Raw genomic sequence first — 19,841 nt, forward strand, 5'->3', positions numbered from 1 at the left:
GAGAATAACACATCTAGCATGGAAAATATTAGCCACCCCTCACCGCTCCGCGAGCGAAATGAACACACAAAAGAGAAGTTTATTTTGAAAATTAGAGATGGCACATACAAATTTGCTTAGAATGGCAAAATAATACCGCATATAGGTAGATATAGTGGACTCATGTGGCAAAACTGGTTTAAAGGTTTTTGGATGCACAAGTAGTGATCATACTTAGTGCAAAATGAAGGCTAGCAAAAGATTGAGAAGCAACCAACCAAGAAACGAATAATCTCATAAGCGAGCATTAAGTATAATTAACACCGAATAATGCACCACAAGTTGGATATAATTTCATTGCATAATTATTGACTTTCGTGCTTGCATAGGGAATCACAAACCTTAACACCAATATTCTTACCAAAGCACAATTACTCATCAACATAACTCACATATCACATCATCATATCTCAAAACTATTACTAAGAATCAAGTTTATTTTGTCCAATGATCTTCATGAAAGTTTTATTATATCCTTCTTGGATACCTATCACTTTGGAACTAATTTTCATATGTTGCTTGTGATAATCTCAAACAAATATAAGTGAAGATCATGAGCATGATTTTTCTTTCTCTCAAAATAATTTAAGTGAAGTAAGAGAGAATTTCTTGAAAATTTTACTAACTCTCAAATAAATCTAAGTGAAGCAAGAGAGCATTTCTTCAAAAATACTGAAGCACACCGTGCTAAAAAAGATATATGTGAAGCACTAGAGCAAGTCCATAGCTCATAAAAATTTAAGTGAAGCATAGAGACCAATTCTAACAAGTCATGACATAATTTTGGCTCTCTAAAATAGGTGTGTCCAGCAAGGAATCAACACTTAAAGTACAAAATAAAACAAGCAAAGACTTGTATCATACAAGACGCTCCAAGCAAAACACATAGTATGTGATGAATAAAAAAATAGCTTCGAGTAAAATATCGATGGTCGCTAGAGGAAAGAGGGGATGCCACTCAAGGGCATCCGCAAGCTTAGTTGCTTGATCTCTTTTGGATAATAGCGGGGGATGCCGGGGCATACCCAAGCTTAGGCTCTTCTTACTCCTTATTCCGTCATGCATCATAAGATAACCCAAAACTTGAAAACTTCAATCACTGAAAACTCAACAAAACCTTCGTGAGATTCGTTAGTATAAGAAAATAAATCACTACTATAAGTGTTGTATCAAACCAATTCATATTTTGTTCTTGCATTATATCTATTGTATTCCAACTTTTCTATGGCAAAAACTCATCAAAGAAAACCATAGAGCCATCAAAACAAGCACACAACGCAAAGAACACAGAATCTGTCAAAAACAGAATAGTTTGTAGCAATCTAGATGTTTTGAATACTTCTGTAACTCCAAAAATTCTGAAAATTTGGACGCCCTGAGTAATTTGTATATAGATCTACTGAAAAAGGAATAGCTATTTTATCACTCTCTGCTTAAAAACGAGAATTGTTTTCGTGAGCGCAAAAGTTTCTATTTTTTCAGCAAGATCAAACAACTATCACCCAAGAAGATCCTAAATGCTTTACTTGGCACAAACACTAACTAAAACACAAAAAACACAATCATAACAGTAGTATAATTGTGCTAACACTCAAGAACATGAAGCAAAAAAGCAAAAATAAATTTTATTCATTGTGTTGCCTCCCAACAAGCGCTATAGTTTTACGCCCTTAGCTAGGCATAAAGCAAGGATCTAAGTTTTGTCATCCTTGGTTCGAGATACATAAGATGCCCTCATGATTGATTCATATGGTGGCCTAATTCTTGTTCTAGGGAAGTGTTCCATACGCTTCCTCAAAGGAAATTGGAACTTGATATTGCCTTCTTTCATATCAATCATGACAATGGTAGTGCGTAAAGACGGTCTACTAAGAATAATTGGACAAGACGAATTGCAATCAATATCAAGAACAATAAAATCCATGGGCATATAATTCCTATTTGCAAGATTAAGAACATCATTAATTCTTCCCATATGCTTTTTAATAGTAGAATCTTCCAAGTGCAAATTTAAAGAACATGATTCAATATCGTTAAGACCAAGCACATCATATAAAGATTTCGGAATAGTAGGAACACTAGCACCTCAGTCACATAAAGCAAAACACTCATAATTTTTAATCTTGACTATGATAGTAGGTTCCCATTCATCATGCAATTTTCTAGGAATTGAAACTTCTAATTCCAACTTTTCTTCTAAAGCTTTCATCATAGCATCAACAATATGTTTAGTAAAAGCTTTATTTTGTTCATAAGCATGGGGTGAATTTATCATGGATTGCAACAAAGAAATACAATCAATCAAATAGCAACTATCATAATTAAAGTCTTTGTAATCCAAAAGAGTGGGCACATCACTAGCTAAAGTTTTGACCTCTTCAAACCCACTTTTATCAATTTTCTCAACAAGATTTTCACCCTCCGAAATATCGGGACGCCTTCTAGCTAAAGTTGACTCTTCTCCAGTCACTTTTTCATCAATATTAATATTACTAAACAAGGAATCAATAGAAGAAACACCAATCATTTTAAGATCTTCATCACTTTTACGAAAGTAATCACTAGAAAACGTTTTTTTTCTAAAAATTCTCTTTTAGCTCTAAGCATAGCGGTTCTTTTCTTACTTTCATCCATAGAAACATAAAGAGATTTAATTTATTTATCAACCTTAGGCACAAAAAATTTCATCTTGAGATTTTCCACATCATGAGAAATTATATCAACACTTCTAGACAAATCATCAATCTTATTCAACTTTTCTTCTATGGAAGTGTTGAAAACTTTTTGCGTGTTGATAAATTCTTTAATATTATTCTCAAGATCAGAGGTGTTCCTATTATTATTATAGGGAGGAATACCATAGGAATTACCATAATTATTAGAGGAATTACTAGGAAAAGGCCTAGGATTAAAATTAGCTCTATAAGCATTGTTGTTGAAATAATTTGAGAGATAAAATTCACATCTACGGCATCACTATTTTGCTCGATCAAAGTAGACAAAGGCATATAATTACAATAAATAGGAGCACTTCTACTAGCAACCAATTTCATAAGAGCATCAACCTTTTCAATCAAAGAAGAAATTTCTTCAACCGAATTAACTTTTTTACTAGTCGGAGCTCTTTCGGTATGCCATTGTGAATAATTTGCCATGATATTATCAAGAAATTTGGTGGCTTCACCAAAAGTAATTTCCATAAAAGTACCACCCGCGACGGAATCTAAAAGATTATGAGAAGCAAAATTCAATCCCACGTAAAAAAATGTGTATGATCATCCAAAGATTTAACCCATGAGTTGGGCAATTCCTTAGCATCATTTTCATCCTTTCCCAAGATTGTGCAACATGCTCATGTTCAAGTTGCTTGAAATTCATGATCTTGGTTCTAAGGGAAATAATTTTTGCAGGTGGAAAATACTTAGTGATAAAAGCATCTTTGTACTTATTCCAAGAATCGATACAATTGCGAGGCAAAGAGAACCAATTTTTTGCAGAATCACGCAAAGAAAACGGAAATAATATCATCTTGACGACATCATTGTCCACATTTTTTTTCTTTTGCATATCGCAAAATTCCACGAAGGTATTAAGATGGTAGCGGCATCCTCATTAGGAGTACCAGAAAATTGATCTTTCATAACAAGATTCAGCAAAGCAGTATTAATATCACAAGTCTCCGCACTAGTGGCGGGAGGAGCAAGCAGAGTGCCAATAAAATCATTGTTGTTGTTATTTGAGAAATCACACAACTTGGTGCTCTCTTGAGTCATGATGACTACACAACAAGATTGCACTCAAAAACAGATCCGGCAAAAAAGGCGAACGGAAAAGAGGGGCGAATAAAAAAGGCAATTTTTTGTGAAGTGGGGGAGAGGAAAATGAGAGGCAAATGCCAAATAATGTAAATTGCGAGGAGATGAGATTTGTGATTAGGAACCTGGTATATATTGAAGATCCTCCCCGGCAACGGTGCCAGAAATTCCTTTTGATGTCGCTTGAAGCTACGTCGGTATTTCCCCAAAGAGGAAGGGATGATGCAGCATAGTGGCGGTAGGTATTTCCCTCAGATATGAAACCAAGGTTATCGAACCAGTAGGAGAACCAAGAAACACAACGTAAACAGCACCTGCACACAAATAACAACTACTCACAACCTGATGTCGCTTGAAGCCACGTCGGTTTTTCCCCAAAGAGGAAGGGATGATGCAGCACAACGATGGTAGGTATTTCCCTCAGATATGAAACCAAGGTTATCGAACCAGTAGGAGAACTAAGCAACACAACGTAAATAGCCCCTGCACAGAGATAACAAATCCTCGCAACTCGATGTGTTAAAGGGGTTGTCAATTCATTTCGGGTATGATGCCTCAAGATAGGCGAACGGACATGAGATAAAATTGTAGTAGATTGATAGATCGAACGCCAAATAAAATAAATAAGAATATATTGTAGCAAGGTATTTTTGTATTTTTGGTTTAATAGATCTGAAAATAAATGGCAAATAAAAGTAGATCGTAAAAGCAAATATATGAGAAAGAGACCCGGGGGTCGTAGATTTCACTAGTGGTTTCTCTCGAGAAAAATAGCAATCGGTGGGTGAACAAAGTATTGTTGGGAAATTGATAGAACTTCAAATAATCATGACGATATCCAGGTAATGATCGTTACATAGGCATCACGTCCAAGATTAGTAGACCTACTCCTGGTTGCATCTACTACTATTACTCCACACATCGACCGCTATCCAGCATGCATCTAGTGTATTAAGTTCATGGAGAAACGGAGTAATGCAATAAGAACGATGACATGATGCATCGAGTAGGTAAGTGATAAAAATAGAATTTTTGATGTGGAATGCTGCCTATCATGTCATATCATATTCTTTTCTTCATAGCATGGACATTTGGACTTTTATATTGTTCAAAGCAATAGTCTAGTTTTTGACGTGATAACTTAAATACTCAATCATATCAACAAGCAACCATGTCTTTCAAAATATCAATGCTAAAATAAGCTATCCCTAGCCCATCATGCTCAATCATTGATCCATTCATGAAATACACTCGCATATTAACTACACCCAATGCTCAAGTACGATCATAGTGCCTCCTAGTTGGTGCTTTATAAGAGAAGATGGAGACTCATATTTAAAATAAAAATTGCATAAAATAAAAGAAAGGCCCTTCGCAGAGGGAAGTAGGGATTTGTAGAGGTGCCAGAGCTCAAAGCGAAAAACTTAAAGATAAAAACATTTTGGGAGGTGTATCCATCCCACCAACGAAAACGACTTAGAGTTCCCAACACTTTCCATGCTAGATATATCATAGGCAGTTCCCAAATAGAAAATAAAGTTTATTCCTTTTTCAACCATACTTTCACTTTCCATGGCTAGCCGTATCCACGGTTTCCCTCCATACCAGCACTTTCCAAGGAATTTATTATTTGATAACATAAAGTAAATTCATTTTACATTTCCGGACTGGGCATCCCTAAAATCTTTACCTTACTCTCGTGCGATGACAAGTGAATAAACACTCATCGTGAGAATAACACATCTAGCATGGACAATATTAGCCACCCCTCACCGCTTCGCGAGCAAAATGAACACACAAAAGAGAAGTTTATTTTGAAAATTAGAGATGGCACATACAAATTTGCTTAGAATGGCAAAATAATACCGCATATAGGTAGATATAGTGGACTCATGTGGCAAAACTGGTTTAAAGGTTTTTGGATGCACAAGTAGTGATCATACTTAGTGCAAAATTAAGGCTAGCAAAAGATTGAGAAGCGACCAACCAAGAAACGAATAATCTCATAAGCGAGCATTAAGTATAATTAACACCGAATAATGCACCACAAGTAGGATCTAATTTCATTGCATAATTATTGACTTTCGTGCTTGCATAGGGAATCACAAGCCTTAACACCAATATTCTTACTAAAGCATAATTACTCATCAACATAACTCACATATCACATCATCATATCTCAAATCTATTACTAAGAATCAAGTTTATTTTGTCCAATGATCTTCATGAAAGTTTTATTATATCCTTCTTGGATACCTATCACTTTGGAACTAATTTTCATATGTTGCTTTTGATAATCTCAAACAAATATAAGTGAAGATCATGAGCATGATTTTTCTTTCTCTCAAAATAATTTAAGTGAAGTAAGAGAGAATTTCTTGAAAATTTTACTAACTCTCAAATAAATCTAAGTGAAGCAAGAGAGCATTTCTTCAAAATTACTGAAGCACACCGTGCTAAAAAGATAAATGTGAAGCACTAGAGCAAGTCCATAGCTCATAAAAATTTAAGTGAAGCATACAGAGCAATTCTAACAAGTCATGACATAATTTTGGCTCTCTAAACTAGGTGTGTCCAGCAAGGAATCAACACTTAAAGCACACAATAAAACAAGCAAAGACTCGTATCATACAAGACGCTCCAAGCAAAACACATAGTATGTGACGAATAAAAAATAGCTTCGAGTAAAATACCGATGGTCGCTAGAGGAAAGAGGGGATGCCACTCGGGGGCATCCCCAAGCTTAGTTGCTTGATCTCTTTTGGATAATAGCGGGGGATGCCGGGGCATACCCAAGCTTAGGCTCTTCTTACTCCTTATTCCGTCATGCATCGTAAGATAACCCAAAACTTGAAAATTTCAATCACAGAAAACTCAACAAAACCTTCGTGAGATCCGTTATTATAAGAAAATAAATCACTACTATAAGTGTTGTATCAAACCAATTCATATTTTGTTCTTGCATTATATCTATTGTATTACAAGTTTTCTATGGCAAAAACTCATAAAGAAAACCATAGATCCATCAAAACAAGCACATAACACAAAGAACACAGAATTTGTCAAAAACAGAAGAGTTTGTAGCAATCTAGACGTTTTGAATACTTCTGTAACTCCAAAAATTCTGAAAATTTGGACGTCCTGAGTAATTTGTATATAGATCTACTGAAAAAGTAATAGCTATTTTATCACTCTCTGGTTAAAACGAGAATTGTTTTCGTGAGCGCAAAAGTTTCTGTTTTTTCAGCAAGATCAAACAACTATCACCCAAGAAGATCCTAAAGGCTTTACTTGGCACAAACACTTATTAAAACACAAAAAACACAATCATAACAGTAGTATAATTGTGCTAACACTCAAGAACAGGAAGCAAAAAAGAAAAAATAAATTTTATTCATTGGGTTGCCTCCCAACAAGCGCTATAGTTTTACGCCCTTAGCTAGGCATAAAGCAAGGATCTAAGTTTTGTCATCTTTGGTTCGAGATACATAGATGCCCTCATGATTGATTCATATGGCGGCCTAATTCTTGTTCTAGGGAAGTGTTCCATACGCTTCCTCAAAGGAAATTGGAACTTGATATTGCCTTCTTTCATATCAATCATGACAATGGTAGTGCGTAAAGACGGTCTACCAAGAATAATTGGACAAGACGAATTGCAATCAATATCAAGAACAATAAAATCCATGGGCATATAATTCCTATTTTCAAGATTAAGAACATCATTAATTCTTCCCATATGCTTTTTAATAGTAGAATCTTCCAAGTGCAAAATTAAAGAACATGATTCAATATCGTTAATACCAAGCACATCATATAAAGATTTCGGAATAGTAGGAACACTAGCACCTCAGTCACATAAAGCAAAACACTCATAATTTTTAATCTTGACTTTGATAGTAGGTTCCCATTCATCATGCAATTTTCTAGGAATTGAAACTTCTAATTCCAACTTTTCTTCTAAAGCTTTCATCATAGCATCAACAATATGTTTAGTAAAAGCTTTATTTTGTTCATAAGCATGGGGTGAATTTATCATGGATCGCAACAAATAAATATAATCAATAAAATAGCAACTATCATAATTATAGTCTTTGTAATCCAAAAGAGTGGGCACATCACTAGCTAAAGTTTTGACCTCTTCAAACCCACTTTTATCAATTTTCTCAACAAGATTTTCACCCTCCGAAATATCGGGACGCCTTCTAGCTAAAGTTGACTCTTCTCCAATCCCTTTTTCATCAATCTTAATATTACTAAACAAGGAATCAATAGAAGAAACACCAATCATTTTAAGATCGTCATCACTTTTGCGTAAGTATTCACTAGAAAACATTTTTTCTAAAAATTCTCTTTTAGATCTAAGCATAGCGGTTCTTTTCTTACTTTCATCCATAGAAACGTAAAGAGATTTAACGTATTCATCAAGCTTAGGCACAAAAAATTTCATCTTGAGATTTTCCACATCATGAGAAATTCTATCAACACTTCTAGACAAATCATCAATCTTATTCAACCTTTCTTCTATGGAAGTGTTGAAAACTTTTTGCGTGTTGATAAATTCTTTAATATTATTCTCAAGATCAGAGGTGTTCCTATTATTATTATAGGGAGGATTACCATAGGAATTACCATAATTATTAGAGGAATTACTAGGAAAAGGCCTAGGATTAAAACTAGCTCTATAAGCATTGTTGTTGAAATTATTTCGAGAGATAAAATTCACATCTACGGCATCACTATTTTGCTCAATCAAAGTAGACAAAGGCATATCATTAAAATAAATAGGAGCACTTATACTAGCAACCAATTTCATAAGAGCATCAACCTTTTCAATCAAAGAAGAAATTTCTTCAACCGAATTAACCTTTTTACTAGTAGGAGCTCTTCGGTATGCCATTGTGAATAATTTGCCATGATATTATCAAGAAATTTGGTGGCTTCACCAAAAGTAATTTCCATAAAAGTACCACCCGCGATGGAATCTAAAAGATTACGAGAAGCAAAATTCAATCCCACATAAAAAAATTGTATGATCATCCAAAGATTTAACCAATGAGTTGGGCAATTCCTTAGCATCATTTTCATCCTTTCCCAAGATTGTGCAACATGCTCATGTTCAAGTTGCTTGAAATTCATGATCTTGGTTCTAAGGGAAATAAGTTTTGCAGGTGGAAAATACTTAGTGATAAAAGCATCTTTGCACTTATTCCAAGAATCGATACTATTGCGAGGGAACCAATTTTTTGCAGAATCATGCAAAGAAAACGGAAATAATTTCATCTTCATGACATCATTGTCCACATCTTTTTTCTTTTGCATATCGCAAAATTCCATGAAGGTATTAAGATGGTAGTGGCATCCTCATTAGGAGTACTGGAAAATTGATCCTTCATAACAAGATTCAGCAAAGCAGTATTAATATCACAAGTCTCCGCACTAGTGGCGGGAGGAGCAAGCGGAGTGCCAATAAAATCATTGTTGTTGGTATTTGAGAAATCACACAACTTGGTGTTCTCTTGAGTGATGATGACTACACAACAAGATTGCACTCAAAAACAGATCCGGCAAAAAAAGGCGAACGAAAAAGAGGGGCGAATAAAAAAGGCATTTTTTTGTGAAGTGGGGGAGAGGAAAATGAGAGGAAAATGCCAAATAATGTAAATTGCGAGGAGATGAGATTTGTGATTAGGAATCTGGTATATGTTGAAGATCCTCCCCGGCAACGGTGCCAGAAATTCCTTTTGATGTCGCTTGAAGCTACATCGGTATTTCCCCAAAGAGGAAGGGATGATGCAGCATAGTGGCGGTAGGTATTTCCCTTAGATATGAAAACAAGGTTATCGAACCAGTAGGAGAACCAAGCAACACAACGTAAACAGCACCTGCACACAAATAACAACTACTCACAACCTGATGTCGCTTGAAGCCATGTCGGTTTTTCCCCAAAGAGGAAGGGATGATGCAGCACAGCGGCGGTAGGTACTTCCCTCAGATATGAAACCAAGGTTATCGAACCAGTAGGAGAACTAAGCAACACAACGTAAACAGCCCCTGCACACAGATAACAAATCCTCGCAACCCGATGTGTTAAAGGGGTTGTCAATCCATTTCGGGTATGACGCCTCAAGATAGGAAAGCGGACGTGAGATAAAATTGTAGTAGATTGATAGATCGAACGCCAAATAAAATAAATAAGAATAAATTGTAGCATGGTATTTTGTATTTTTGGTTTAATAGATCTGAAAATAAATGGCAAATAAAAGTAGATTGCAAGGGCAAATATATGAGAAAGACATCCGGGCGTCGTAGATTTCACTAGTGGTTTCTCTCGAGAAAAATAGCAATCGGTGTGTGAACAAAGTACTGTTGGGCAATTGATAGGACTTCACATAATCATGATGATATCCAGGCAATGATCGTTACATAGGTATCACGTCCAAGATTAGTAGACCGACTCCTGCCTGCATCTACTACTATTACTCCACACATCGACCGCTATCCAGCATGCATTTAGTGTATTAAGTTCATGGAGAACGGAGTAATGCAATAAGAACGATGACATGATGCATCGAGTAGGTAAGTGATAAAAATAGAATTTTTGATGTGGAATGTTGCCTATCATGTCATATCATATTCTTTTCTTCATAGCATGGACATTTGGACTTTTATATTGTTCAAAGCAATAGTCTAGATTTGACATGATAACTTAAATACTCAATCATATCAACAAGCAACCATGTCTTTCAAAATATCAATGCTAAAATAAGCTATCCCTAGCCCATCATGCTCAATCATTGATCCATTCATGAAACACACTCGCATATTAACTACACCAAATGCTCAAGTATGATCATAGTGCCTCCTAGTTGGTGCTTTGTAAGAAAGGATGGAGATTCAAATTTAAAATAAAAATTGCATAAAATAAAAGAAAGGCCCTTCGCAGAGGGAAGTAGGGATTTGTAGAGGTGCCAGAGCTCGAAGCAAAAAACTTAAAGATAAAATCATTTTGGGAGGTGTATCCATCCCACCAACGAAAACGACTTAGTGTTCCCAACACTTTCCATGCTAGATATATCATAGGCAGTTCCCAAACAGAAAATAAAGTTTATTCCTTTTTCAACCATACTTTCACTTTCCATGGCTAGCCGTATCCACGGTTTCCCTCCATACCAGCACTTTCCAAGGAATTTATTATTTAACAACATAAAGTAAATTCATTTTACATTTCGGGACTGGGCATCCCTAAAATCTTTGCCTTACTCTCGTGCAATGACAAGTGAATAAACACTCATCGTGAGAATAACACATCTAGCATGGAAAATATTAGCCACCCCTCACCGCTCCGCGAGCGAAACAAACACACAAAAGAGAAGTTTCTTTTGAAAATTACAGATGGCACATACAAATTTGCTTAGAATGGCAAAATAATACCGCATATAGGTAGATGTAGTGGACTCATGTGGAAAAACTGGTTTAAAGGTTTTTGGATGCACAAGTAGTGATCATACTTAGTGCAAAATGAAGGCTAGCAAAAGATTGAGAAGCGACCAACCAAGAAATGAATAATCTCATAAGCGAGCATTAAGTATAATTAACACCGAATAATGCACCACAAGTAGGATCTAATTTCATTGCATAATTATTGACTTTCGTGCTTGCATAGGGAATCACAAACCTTAACACCAATATTTTTACTAAAGCACAATTACTCATCAACATAACTCACATATCACATCATCATATCTCAAAACTATTACTAAGAATCAAGTTTATTTTGTCCAATGATCTTCATGAAAGTTTTATTATATCCTTCTTGGATACCTATCACTTTGGAACTAATTTTCATATGTTGCTTTTGATAATCTCAAACAAATATAAGTGAAGGTCATGAGCATGATTTTTCTTTCTCTCAAAATAATTTAAGTGAAGTAAGAGAGAATTTCTTGAAAATTTTACTAACTCTCAAATAAATCTAAGTGAAGCAAGAGAGCATTTCTTCAAAAATACTGAAGCACACCGTGCTAAAAAAGATATATGTGAAGCACTAGAGCAAGTCCATAGCTCATAAAAATTTAAGTGAGGCATAGAGAGCAATTCTAACAAGTCATGACATAATTTTGGCTCTCTAAAATAGGTGTGTCCAGCAAGGAATCAACACTTAAAGCACAAAATAAAACAAGCAAAGACTCGTATCATACAAGACGCTCCAAGCAAAACACATAGTATGTGATGAATAAAAAAATAGCTTCGAGTAAAATACCAATGGTCGCTAGAGGAAAGAGGGGATGCCACTCGGGGGCATCCCCAAGCTTAGTTGCTTGATCTCTTTTGGATAATATCGGGGGATGCCGGGGCATACCCAAGCTTAGGCTCTTCTTACTCCTTATTCCGTCATGCATCGTAAGATAACCCAAAACTTGAAAACTTCAATCACAGAAAACTCAACAAAACCTTCGTGAGATCCATTATTATAAGAAAATAAATCACTACTATATGTGTTGTATCAAACCAATTCATATTTTGTTCTTGCATTATATCTATTGTATTCCAACTTTTCTATGGCAAAAACTCATCAAAGAAAACCATAGAGCCATCAAAACAAGCACACAACACAAAGAACACAGAATCTGTCAAAAACAGAATAGTTTGTAGCAATCTAGATGTTTTGAATACTTCTGTAACTCCAAAAATTCTGAAAATTTGGACGTCTTGTGTAATTTGTGTATAGATCTACTGAAAAAGTAATAGCTATTTTCTCACTCTCTGGTTAAAAACAAGAATTGTTTTCGTGAGCGCAAAAGTTTCTATTTTTTCAGCAAGATCAAACAACTATCACCCAAGAAGATTCTAAAGGCTTTACTTGGCACAAACACTAGTTAAAAAACAAAAAACACAATCATAACAGTAGTATAATTGTGCTAACACTCAAGAACAGGAAGCAAAAAAGCAAACATAAATTTTATTCATTGGGTTGCCTCCCAACAAGCGCTATAGTTTTACGCCCTTAGCTAGGCATAAAGCAAGGATCAAAGTTTTGTCATCTTTGGTTCGAGATACATAAGATGCCCTCATGATTGATTCATATGGTGGCCTAATTCTTGTTCTAGGTAAATGTTCCATACGCTTCCTCAAAGGAAATTGGAACTTGATATTGCCTTCTTTCATATCAATCATGACAATGGTAGTGCGTAAAGACGGTCTACCAAGAATAATTGGACAAGACGAATTACAATCAATATCAAGAACAATAAAATCTATGGGCATATAATTCCTATTTGCAAGATTAAGAACATCATAAATTCTTCCCATATGCTTTTTAATAATAGAATCTTCCAAGTGAAAACTTAAAGAACATGATTCGATATCGTTAAGACCAAGCACATCATATAAAGATTTCGGAATAGTAGGAACACTAGCACCTCAGTCACATAAAGCTAAACACTCATAATTTTTAATCTTGACTTTGATAGTAGGTTCCCATTCATCATGCAATTTTCTAGGAATTGAAACTTCTAATTCCAACTTTTGTTCTAAAGCTTTCATCATAGCATCAACAATATGTTTAGTAAAAGCTTTATTTTGTTCATAAGCATGGGGTGAATTTATCATGGATTGCAACAAATAAATACAATCAATAAAATAGCAACTATCATAATTATAGTCTTTGTAATCCAAAAGAGTGGGCACATCACTAGCTAAAGTTTTGACCTCTTCAAACCCACTTTTATCAATTTTCTCAACAAGATTTTCACCCTCCGAAATATCAGGACGCCTTCTAGCTAAAGTTGACTCTTCTCCAGTCCCTTTTTCATCAATCTTAATATTACTAAACAAGGAATCAATAGAAGAAACACCAATCATTTTAAGATCTTCATCACTTTTGCGAAAGTAATCACTAGAAAACGTTTTTTCTAAAAATTCTCTTTTAGCTCTAAGAATAGCGGTTCTTTTCTTACTTTCATCCATATAAACATAAAGAGCTTTAATTGATTCATTAACCTTAGGCATAAAAAATTTCATCTTGAGATTTTCGACATCATGAGAAATTCTATCAACACTTCTAGACAAATCATCAATCTTATTCAACTTTTCTTCTATGGAAGTGTTGAAAACTTTTTGCGTGTTGATAAATTCTTTAATATTATTCTCAAGATCAGAGGTGTTCCTATTATTATTATTATATGGAGGATTACCATAGGAATTACCATAATTATTAGAGGAATTACTAGGAAAAGGCCTAGGATTAAAATTAGCTCTATAAGCATTGTGTTTGAAATTATTTTGAGAGATAAAATTCACATCTGTGGCATCACTATTTTGCTCAATCAAAGTAGATAAAGGCATATCATTAAAATAAATAGGAGCACTTATACTAGCAACCAATTTCATAAGAGCATCAACCTTTTCAATCAAAGAAGAAATTTCTTCAACCGAATTAACTTTTTTACTAGTAGGAGCTCTTTCGGTATGCCATTGTGAATAATTTGCCATGATATTATCAAGAAATTTGGTGGCTTCACCAAAAGTAATTTCCATAAAAGTACCACCCGCGACGGAATCTAAAAGATTACAAGAAGCAAAATTCAATCCTACATAAAAATATTTGTATGATCATACAAAGATTTAACCCATGAGTTGGGCAATTCCTTAGCATCATTTTCATCCTTTCCCAAGATTGTGCAACATGCTCATGTTCAAGTTGCTTGAAATTCATGATCTTGGTTCTAAGGGAAATAATTTTTGCAGGTGGAAAATACTTAGTGATAAAAGCATCTTTGCACTTATTCCAAGAATCGATACTATTGCGAGGCAAAGAGAACCAATTTTTTGCAGAATCACGCAAAGAAAACGAAAATAATTTCATCTTCACGACATCATTGTCCACATTTTTCCTTTTGCATATCGGAAAATTCCACGAAGGTATTAAGATGGTAGCGGCATCCTCATTAGGAGTACCGAAAAATTGATCTTTCATAACAAGATTCAGCAAAGCAGTATTAATATCACAAGTCTCTGCACTAGTGGCGGGAGGAGCAAGCGGAGTGCCAATAAAATCATTGTTGTTGGTATTTGAGAAATCACACAACTTGGTGTTCTCTTGAGTCATGATGACTACACAACAAGATTGCACTCAAAAACAGATCCGGCAAAAAAAGGCGAACGAAAAAGAGGGGCGAATAAAAAAGGCATTCTTTTGTGAAGTGGGGGAGAGGAAAATGAGAGGAAAATGCCAAATAATGTAAATTGCAAGGAGATGAGATATGTGATTAGGAACCTGGTATATGTTGAAGATCCTCCCCGGCAACGGTGCCAGAAATTCCTTTTGATGTCGCTTGAAGCTACATTGGTATTTCCCCAAAGAGGAAGGGATGATGCAGCATAGTGGTGGTAGGTATTTCCCTCAGATATGAAACCAAGGTTATCAAACCAGTAGGAGAACCAAGCAACACAACGTAAACAACACCTGCACACAAATAACAACTACTCGCAACCTGATGTCGCTTGAAGCCACGTCGGTTTTTCCCCAAAGCAGAAGGGATAATGCAGCACAGCAGCGGTAGGTATTTCCCTCAGATATGAAACCAAGGTTATCGAACCAGTAGGAGAACTAAGCAACACAGAGGAAACATCCCCTGCACACAGATAACATATCCTCGCAGCCTGATGTGTTAAAGGGGTTGTCAATCCCTTTCGGGTATGACGCCTCAAGATAGGCAAACAGATGTGAGATAAAATTGTAGTAGATTGATAGATCGAACGCCAAATAAAATAAATAAGAATAAATTGCAGCAAGGTATTTTTGTATTTTTAGTTTAATAGATCTGAAAATAAATGGCAAATAAAAGTAGATCGCAAAGGCAAATATATGAGAAAGAGACCCGGGGGTCGTAGATTTCACTAGTGGTTTCTCTCGAGAAAAATAGCAATCGGTGGGTGAACAAAGTACTATTGGGCAATTGATAGAACTTCAAATAATCATGACGATATCCAGGCAATGATCGTTACATAGGCATCACGTCCAAGATTAGTAGACCGACTCCTGCCTGCATCTACTACTATTACTCCACACATCGACCGCTATCTAGCATGCATGTAGTGTATTAAGTTCATGGAGAAACGAAGTAATGCAATAAGAACGATGACATGATGTAGACAAGATCTATCTATGTAGAGATAGACCCCATCATTTTATCCTTAGTAGCAATGATACATACGTGTCGGTTCCCCTTCTGTCACTGGGATCAAGCACCATAAGATCGAACCCACTACAAAGCACCTCTTCCCTTTTCAAGATAAATAGATCAAGTTGGCCAAAAAAAACCAAATATCAGAGAAGAAATACGAGGCTATAAGCAATCATGCATGAAAGAGATCAAAGAAACTCAAATGCTTTCATGGATATAAAAAGATAGATTTGATCATAAACTCAAAGTTCATCCGATCCCAACAAACACACTGCAAAAAGAGTTACATCATATGGATCCCCAAGAGACCATTGTATTGAGAATCAAGAGAGAGAGATAAAGAGAGGAAGCCATTTAGCTACTAACTACGGACCCGAAGGTCTACAAAGAACTACTCACGCATCATCGGAGAGGCACCAATGGAGGTGGTGAACCCCATCCGAGATGGTGTCTAGATTGGATCTAAAGGTTCTGTACTTTGTAGCTGTTGAATCAATATTTCGTCGACTCCCCTAGGGTTTTGGGAATATTGGGGTATTTATAGAGCATAGAGGCGGTCCGGGGACACTCAAGGTGGGCACAACCCACCAGGGCGCGCCTGGGCCTCCTAGCACCCTGGTGGGTTGTGCTCTCCTCGGAGCACCCCCCCAAGCGCAGCCAGGGCCCATTATGTTCCTTATGGTCCAGAAAAAATATCCGTAAAGTTTGGTTGCGTTTGGACTCTGTTCGATATTGATTTGCTGCGATGTAAAAAACATGCAGAAAATAGCAACTAGCACTTGGCACTATGTCAATTGGTTAGTACCAAAAAATGATATAAAATGACTAAAATGATTATAAAACATCCAAGATTGATAATATAACAGCATGGAACAATCAAAAATTATAGATACGTTGGAGACGTATCAACATCCCCAAGCTTAACTCCTACTCGTGCTCGAGTAGGTAAGTGATAAAAACAGAATTTTTGATGTGGAATGTTGCCTATCATGTCATATCATATTCTTTCTTTATAGCATGGACATTTGGACTTTTATGTGATTCAAAGCAATATTCAAGTTTTGACATGATAATTTAAATACTCAAGTATATCAACAAGCAACCATGTCTTTCGAAATATCAAAGCTAAAATAACTTATCCCTAGCCCATCATGCTCAACCATTGATCCATTCATGAAACACACTCGCATATTAACTACACCCAAAACTCAAGTACGATCATATTGCCTCCTAGTTGGTGCTTTTATAAGAGAAGATGGAGACTCAAATTCAAAATAAAAATTGCATAAAGTAAAAGAAAGGCCCTTCGCAGAGGGAAGTAGGGCTTTGTAGAGGTGACAAATCTCAAAATAGAAAACTTAGAGATAAAAATATTTTGGGAGGTGTATCCATCCCACCAACGAAAATGACTTAGAGTTACCAACAATCTCCATGCTAGATATATCATAGGAAGTTCCCAAACAGAAAATAAAGTTTATTCCTTTTTGCACCATACTTTCACTTTCCATGGCTAGCCGTATTCATGAGTGCCTTCCATACCAACATTTTCCAAGGAATTTATTATTTGACAGACATAAAGTAAATTCATTTTTTCATTTCGAGACTAGGCATCCCTAATACCTTTGCCTTATGTCGGTGTACTAGAGTAGGGGTACCCTATTACCCCGAACTCGTGCACGGGCAGTTGCAGCGCCCCGTGGCAAGGCTTGCCGGGTGACCGCCAGGACCCTCCGTGGTTCCTTTGAAGACCATTCAAGAACAAAGTACTCAAATCAAAGCCCCGGCAAGAGGAGCTTGCCGGGAAGGCCAACCAAGGCCCCGGCAAGAGGAGCTTGCCGGGAAGAGACGAGACCCCGGCAAGAGGAGCTTGCCAGGAAGGCCACTCAAGGCATATCAAGAAAGCTTGCCGCGACACGCCCTGCGTCCCGGCAAGATCCGGCGAGCGACAAGCTTCCGGACGCGGCAAGACGACAGCCGCGGCAAGGAGCTTGCCGCGGGAAACCCCCACTTCGTGCCCGCGCTCCAGCTCACCTGCTAACGTGTCGCTCTGGGACTCTCCCAGAGCGCACGTGGCGGGAGGCCGTGCAGCTAGGGGTACGTGGTGGCAAGCAGAGATGAAGAGAAGCCCATCGTGGCAAACGGTGGCGCTCCTAACGGTCACCTTTTTGCACTGTTTAGGAGACTCAGACAGGCATTTAATGCCCTTGTCCCTTGCCGTCAGAGTTAGGTAGGGCGCACTGTATCCACAGTAGCAGTAGCTGCACCTACCGCATCCTTTTCCATTTTTACCCTTCTTGTCTACGTTGCCCCCTGTCGGTGACCCCTTGAGAGTATAAAAGGAGGCCCAAGCGCAACGTAGAAGAGGTTCGGAAAATTCATAGGCTCGGCCAGTTCGGCTCGCTCAACACCAGGAACACTCTCAAGCTCAGTCTGGCAGCGTCCATCGCTCCTGAGCAAGAATCCAATATACACAAACAAGCAGCAGTAGGGTTTTACGCATCCGTGCGGCCCGAAGCTGGGTAAAATCGCCCGCGTGCACTGCCTCGATCCGCTCTTTGTGCGCTCTCCGCCCCCCACCGAACCGAAAAGGGGCCCTGTCCCCATAGGTGTTGGCGGGAATCAGCATCGCCCCCGACATCTCCGGCGGAACCGCAGGTTCTTGCCGTAGAAGCGGATGTTCCTGCAGCAACAGATATGCCTTTAGTCCTTGTGGTCGAGCCACAAGCTCCAGCATGGGCACAGCAGATTGTCCGTTTCCTCCAGACAGGAGAGCTTCCCGAAGAGCAAGAAGAAGCTGAAAAAGTAGCCCGGCAGTCAAGCATGTACAAGTTTGTCGACAGCACACTGTACAGAATAAGACTCAACGGCGTGAAATTGAAGTGCATTCGCCGGGAAGATGGACAACAGCTGTTGGCAGAGATACATGGAGGCATATGTGGTCACCACATTGGCGCAAGAGCACTTGTCGGCAAAGCATTCCGACAAGCCTTCTTCTGGCCGACAGCCCTCCAGGATGCAACTGCACAAGTAACCAAGTGTTAAGCGTGCCAGTTCCATTTCAAACAGATACACCAGCCAGTTCAAGCTCTCCAGACGATCCCTTTATCCTAGCCATTTTCGGTCTGGGGGCTCGACATCCTCGGCCCCTTCCCCCGAGATGTCGGGGGCTTTCAGTTCTTGTACGTTGCAATCGACAAGTTCACAAAGTGGCCGGAAGTGGAACCAGTGAGGAAGGTGACAGCACAGTCAGCAGTCAAGTTCTTCAGGTCGATTGTTTGCCGTTTCAGGATCCCGAACAGGATCATCACCGACAACGGCACGCAATTTACGAGCCGCAACTTCATGCAGTACGTCCAAGATCTTGGCGCCAAGATCTGCTTCGCTTCTGTTGCTCATCCAAGAAGCAACGGTCAAGCGGAGAGGGCAAACGCTGAAGTGCTGCGAGGCCTCAAGACCAGAACTTTCGACAGACTGCACAAGTGCGGAAGAAACTGGATCGAGGAGCTGCCGGTGGTTCTTTGGTCGATCAGGACGACGCCAAATCGAGCCACTGGCCAGACACCCTTCGCTCTAGTCTATGGAGCGGAGGTAGTTCTCCCCATGGAACTCGTACACGGGTGACCTCGAGTGCTCGCTTATGATGAGCTCGAGCAAGAGCAGCTGCGGCAAGATGACGCGCTGCTCCTTGAGGAAGACCGTCTCCAGGCTGCTGTGCGAGCCGCTCGCTACCAGCAAGCTCTGCGCCGCTACCATAGCCGCAGAGTCAATGCCAGGAGTCTCGAGGAAGGCGACCTTGTTC

This window comes from Triticum dicoccoides, chromosome 3A, assembly GCF_002162155.2.
Source record: "Triticum dicoccoides isolate Atlit2015 ecotype Zavitan chromosome 3A, WEW_v2.0, whole genome shotgun sequence".
Taxonomy (NCBI): domain Eukaryota; kingdom Viridiplantae; phylum Streptophyta; class Magnoliopsida; order Poales; family Poaceae; genus Triticum; species Triticum dicoccoides.